Raw genomic sequence first — 6,480 nt, forward strand, 5'->3', positions numbered from 1 at the left:
CGCACCATGCACAATCTGTGGAAAAAAATTGCACCACACCCAGATGACATCCGAGTGCGGTTCAATTTTCACGGACTGACAGAATGGAGATGATGGAGAATTTTTTTCCATCTTCTCCTCATCCAAGAAAATCAGATCACACTCTGGTCAAATGCTGATCAGAGTGTGATTAGCATAATCGACCCGATTCTCTGAGATGAGAGTCAATACATTAGTGTGACCCTAGCCATAGGATAGATCATCAATACCAGGTTGTTGGAAGTGCGACACCTGATACTCCTGCCAATTAGCTGCTCACGGTGCTGACCGAATGTGATCAGTTGTGGAGCTGCACAGCTCTGTCAAGTGCATAGTGGCCACGGCTGGGTACTGCACATCCGCCCTTATTCAAATGAATAGGGGTGGATCTGCAGTACCGCGCTGCGGCCACTATACAATTCATGGAGCTGTGTTTTTCTGCTCCACAACTAAGCACATCTGACCACTGCCAGCACCGAGAACAGTTGATCGGAAAGAGTACTAGGTGTCGCAGCCCCAACAACCTGGTATTGATGACTTAGCCTAAGTATAGTTAATTAATATTAAAGTGTCAGAAAAGCAGTTTAACTATACAGTTCACATAAAGTTTTTATATGCAATGAAGTGAACAAGTATCGTTTACAAAAAATTTCAGTTTTCCATAAGGTGTTCCTAATGACTCACAATATTCTTGATTAATAGGACGCTCATTTTGTAATCTGAATGATTGACGTGGATCAGTGTCTGCATCTCCAGCGTCTTATAAATGCTGCCTCTTTTTTTTGGTCATTCAATGTTTTATCCTATGAGATACTTGACAAAAATGCTGTGTTATTAAAATGAGTAATTAATATAGTTAAATGAGCTGGAATTAATTAAGTTGTAACTACTTGACATTTCTAGAGAATTAGTTAGAGCTGCCATAAATGTAATATAATACCTTTTTTATCCCTACGCTTTATGAACCGTACATGAATTGAGCAGAGGTTTAGAGCCGGGATTATCAACAGACTGTTAAATGGCAAATCATGTCTACCTTTGCAGATGATCAGATATTCTTTTAAGATATGTTTTAATTAAGGGTATTAAAAGTGGATATGAATAGCTAGAAATTTTTTTTTGATTTGTCCATCCTGCAGCCCACACTCGTAATAAACATTCAAAGCGCGTTTCTAAATAAAGTGCTACTGCCAAGAGAAATGCGTCAGTAAAGTCAATTTAGATTTAGCTTTCTTTGGCTGTCTATATGACGCGCCCCCTGGGCCATGTTCAAGGGATACCCGGAGCCGGATCTAGATAGGGGTAGTAGTCCTTGTGGCGGTGACCCGGTCCGTGCCCAGGGTGGTCAAACTAAGTGTGCGGCAGTCTTTGTAGATGTTGTTTAAGTGTCGACTACGCCACCCGTTGATTGCGGCTAGGAGGCCGCCGCTGCAGAGCAGACCGCTGAGGCCGGTGGTAGGATTGTGCAGCAAGGATGGTATAACCCCCAACGGGAGGGGTATGGCCTCAGGGCAGCAGATGTGGAAGTTGGTGGTTGTGATGGTGCAGCAAGGAAGCTCAGAGACAGGTGATGCAGTTTCAGGGTTTTTACTCACAGGTGTTGCTCCGGTCACTCCGGCCTTGAGTGACCACCCGAGCCGTGCTGCGTCCACCAGGTGTGGGACTCGGCCAACTCCCAGGCAGTCCAGAGCGTGGTCCTGAGCTCCCTTCTCTCTCTCTCTCTGCTGGCCGTTCCCACCAGGGATCCACCTTTGTCCGGCTCCCTCGGGCCTCTTGGTGGTAAAACCTTCTCTGGCTTTCCTGACCCTATTCGTGGTGTGCCTTCCTGGTGGATGTGGTGAGGGTCGTGGCAAAACTTAACCACGACCTCCGGTTCCTGGCTAAGGATCATTAGCCTCTGCCAGTTAGGGTTCCGGTACCCGTTTCTGCCAACCCTTCACCCTATTGGTTTACTTCTGGGATCTCAGGGTTCCCTCTTGTCTTGTGTCTCTGGGCCTTTCTTCCTCCTTCTCTCCACTACAGGCCTGGCCCTGGAGCTGGGCCCAGCCGGAGCCACAGCTCCCTGTCAGCCCTCCTGGCTGAGCTCCTCTGCTCTGCTCCTCCTCAGACTGACTGACCCTGTCCTAAGATGGTGCCCACCATATATACTCCCTCTATGTGTGAACCCAGGTGACTAGCACCCAATGGGCTCCTACCTCTATGCCCAGAGTCCCTCCCCTATCTGCCCCTACACTACTGGGATGTTCCTCCCCCCCTCCCACTCCAGCCAGGGACAGACGCTGTCGTACCTGCACATCTAACTGGTGGGAGTACCGTAGTTCTGTCCCCCGGAAATGGGATGAGTGTAGTGCATGCAGCTGTCTGAGCTCAGTCCCACACTCCATCCTTACCCGGGAGTGGAATACCACACCTCTGGAGTGAGGTGCAATACCCCTGTAGCAGCCGAGTCCTCAGGGTGCTACATTCCCCCCTGGTAAACCACAGCACGTCCTCGGGCTGTAAAAGAATAAAACATACCAAAACATACAAACTTTTTAAAACATACACTAACATATAAAACATTATAAACACATATAATATGACAGGTAACTTCTCATATATTATTTTAGCAATATAACTTTTGATATAAAACTTTTCATATAAAATGTTCTTAAGCTTCTGGCCACTGTGCAAATTGTGACCAGGTAAAGGGCCACAGTCACTAGAAGAAAACAGCAGTTTTCCTATAAAACCGGTAGGGGGCGCCTTGGGAAGCGCAACTATGTACAGGTTATGGCCGCTCTCAGTCCTCGGCCAGGTAGAGGGAAAGAACGACCGCTCTCAGTCCTCGGTCAGTGGGGATAAGGGATGGCTGCTCACAGTCCTCAGCCTGTGGGGAAAAGGGGCACACAGGTAACAGTTCACACTAGTCCCAACGGGGACCACACTTCACTTAGCAGCAATGCACATAACAGTTCTTGTAACAGTTCTCATACCCCGACGGGTAACTTTATACAGTTCTCTTTACCGTTCAGTGGTAACGATGCCCTCCTGCTCCTTCCTGATGGTAATTTTCAGACCCGTCCGGGTCCTCTTGTTCTTCCTCGTACCGCAGCTCTTCCTCCGTCAACCGGTGCACATGAAGGGCGTACGGTCTTTTGGCACACTGATGCCGGTTGAAGGTGACCTCGTCACCCAGGTAAAGGTCACGACCACGGTGTCCCTCCGGCAGATGAGACTCGACATCCCTGCGGGTGACAAAGACGTCGCCGGGGGTTCTGTGATCCCTTATAAAGCCCCAACCGTGCTCCAGTTGGAACTTGATGACAGTCCCAGTGGCGCGGGGACCGTGGGCCGCTCGGCGGTCTCGCCGGGTCCGGCTTTTCTGCTCCGCGCTCTGGACCTGCAGCCGCTCCTCGCGGATCCGCCTCTCTCGCCGTTCCCTCTGAAAGACCTCCAGCTGCTGACGGCAGCACTCCGCACGCTGGGCTGCGGCCGCCCGGGTCTCTTGGGTGAACCCCATGAGGTTTTCGCCGGTGGGGTCCCATTCGAACTGCGCCTCCTCCAACGGGAGTGGGGTGATCTTGGCGGGCGCCGGAGCCGGGATCAGGGGCTCACATAGGGGTCTTTCCTTCCGGAGTCGGGGATTGAGGTACTCCGGTGGCCACTCAAAGGGCTGCCCATCCGGGCAAGTATGTTGCGTGAACAGGTCTTCACCCAAGGGTAGCACAGTGGAGGTTGAGGGCGCGGTGGTGGTAGCGGCGCCCGGATGCACCAGGCCTTGCGACCAGGCCGGTGGCACCCTAAAGGTGAAGGGCACTGTGGAGACAGCGGCGCCCGGGGGTACTCGGCCTTGCGACCAGGCCGGTGGCGTTTCCTGCTTGGTCGCGCTCAGGGTCAAGGCGTGTGACGTCACAGGGGGCGTGGCCGCGGCTCCTGCCGCTTGAGGCCTAGTTTGGAGCGGTGACGGTGCAGCAACGGGAACGATCAGTGGGACTTCGGGCTCTGCGACGGGGAGCTGGGGCAGGCTTACGGCTTCTAGGCTTGGGGTGGTGACGTCCCCTTTACCTGCTTCCATCTCTTCAGCTCCTTCCACGGCGTCGTCTCCGGCCTTCGTCCCTCCTGCACCATCCTCAGAGGCAGGCGTGCTCTTCGTTGCGGGTGGCGTCCTATGCTGGCGGGTTCCAGCCTGCAGGGCCATTTCTCTGCTCCACTCGGCCAGTACTTCTTGCTGCACTCGGGCCATCTTCCGAGCCAAGCCCTCCAGCGCGGTCTGTGCATGCTCCCGATCTTTGGGGAGCTGTGCCAGGATCTCCACCAGGCCTTCTGGGGTGGCGGCCTGCAGCAGGCTCCTGACCATCGGGTCGGTGCTGCCTGACTCTCCCTCCATCTCCGGGTGCGTTCTCTCCAGACTCCTCCAGGCTGCACCCATCCTCTCTCTTTTGTTCTTGATCCGCCCATCCTGAGGGCGGTCCTGGGGCAACTTGGTGATTGTCAGTTCCAGGGGCAGCCCTCTCACGCTGATGGACATTTCTACCATTGCAGTCTCTGCTGGTGGGGGCGGTTTCCGCTTTTGGCGCCATTCCTGGACCTGGCCCACGATGGGAGGTGGCCTCTTGCCACTCTCTGGCACGCCCATAATGGCGTCCGCTCTGCCAGGGCGGGAAATCGTCTCAGATGGCGGGAATTGTCTCTTTATGGCGGGAAACTCCGTGGATGGCGGTAAAAGGCTGCAGATGGCGGGAAACGACCCGAGATGGCGTCCGATGGCGGGGACCCTCCGGAACCGGCGGGAGACTTCTTCTTACGGTAAATATGAACTTTTCTTCAGGCACGCAGTACCCGGTGATTGCGGGCACGTAATCCTGCCGACTACGCCAAAGTTGACGCGCCCCCTGGGCCATGTTCAAGGGATACCCGGAGCCGGATCTAGATAGGGGTAGTAGTCCTTGTGGCGGTGACCCGGTCCGTGCCCAGGGTGGTCAAACTAAGTGTGCGGCAGTCTTTGTAGATGTTGTTTAAGTGTCGACTACGCCACCCGTTGATTGCGGCTAGGAGGCCGCCGCTGCAGAGCAGACCGCTGAGGCCGGTGGTAGGATTGTGCAGCAAGGATGGTATAACCCCCAACGGGAGGGGTATGGCCTCAGGGCAGCAGATGTGGAAGTTGGTGGTTGTGATGGTGCAGCAAGGAAGCTCAGAGACAGGTGATGCAGTTTCAGGGTTTTTACTCACAGGTGTTGCTCCGGTCACTCCAGCCTTGAGTGACCACCCGAGCCGTGCTGCGTCCACCAGGTGTGGGACTCGGCCAACTCCCAGGCAGTCCAGAGCGTGGTCCTGAGCTCCCTTCTCTCTCTCTCTCTGCTGGCCGTTCCCACCAGGGATCCACCTTTGTCCGGCTCCCTCGGGCCTCTTGGTGGTAAAACCTTCTCTGGCTTTCCTGACCCTATTCGTGGTGTGCCTTCCTGGTGGATGTGGTGAGGGTCGTGGCAAAACTTAACCACGACCTCCGGTTCCTGGCTAAGGATCATTAGCCTCTGCCAGTTAGGGTTCCAGTACCCGTTTCTGCCAACCCTTCACCCTATTGGTTTACTTCTGGGATCTCAGGGTTCCCTCTTGTCTTGTGTCTCTGGGCCTTTCTTCCTCCTTCTCTCCACTACAGGCCTGGCCCTGGAGCTGGGCCCAGCCGGAGCCACAGCTCCCTGTCAGCCCTCCTGGCTGAGCTCCTCTGCTCTGCTCCTCCTCAGACTGACTGACCCTGTCCTAAGATGGTGCCCACCATATATACTCCCTCTATGTGTGAACCCAGGTGACTAGCACCCAATGGGCTCCTACCTCTATGCCCAGAGTCCCTCCCCTATCTGCCCCTACACTACTGGGATGTTCCTCCCCCCCTCCCACTCCAGCCAGGGACAGACGCTGTCGTACCTGCACATCTAACTGGTGGGAGTACCGTAGTTCTGTCCCCCGGAAATGGGATGAGTGTAGTGCATGCAGCTGTCTGAGCTCAGTCCCACACTCCATCCTTACCCGGGAGTGGAATACCACACCTCTGGAGTGAGGTGCAATACCCCTGTAGCAGCCGAGTCCTCAGGGTGCTACATATATTACGTGCCAAGGTACTTAGCCTCATTCTAAGGTTTTACTTTGGATGGCTTTAATAAATTAATTTAATCCATTATGCTAGTTATATATACAATTATAATTTTACTTCATCTGTCAAAAGATGTTTATTTGAAATGTTATCTCTGTGCAGTAATCATAAAGAAAAAGGCGGGAGAACAGCTGACCCACCTCCACGGCGTGGGCGAAGGCCTGCATGACTATGGGTGGGAAGGAGCGTGTTGGCTAAAGGAATGGGGATGGTCAGTAGGGCATTTCTAGGACTAGAAGGGAGGGGGGAGGCCACACTTTCCCACTCACAGGGGTCAAACTTAGTCCTCCTGCATTACCCTGTATTACCTCATGGCATCCAAATTGCAACTG

The sequence above is a fragment of the Phyllobates terribilis genome, unplaced genomic scaffold (genome assembly GCF_046119375.1).
Source record: "Phyllobates terribilis strain yellow unplaced genomic scaffold, ASM4611937v1 Scaffold_3__8_contigs__length_932513732, whole genome shotgun sequence".
NCBI lineage: Eukaryota > Metazoa > Chordata > Amphibia > Anura > Dendrobatidae > Phyllobates > Phyllobates terribilis.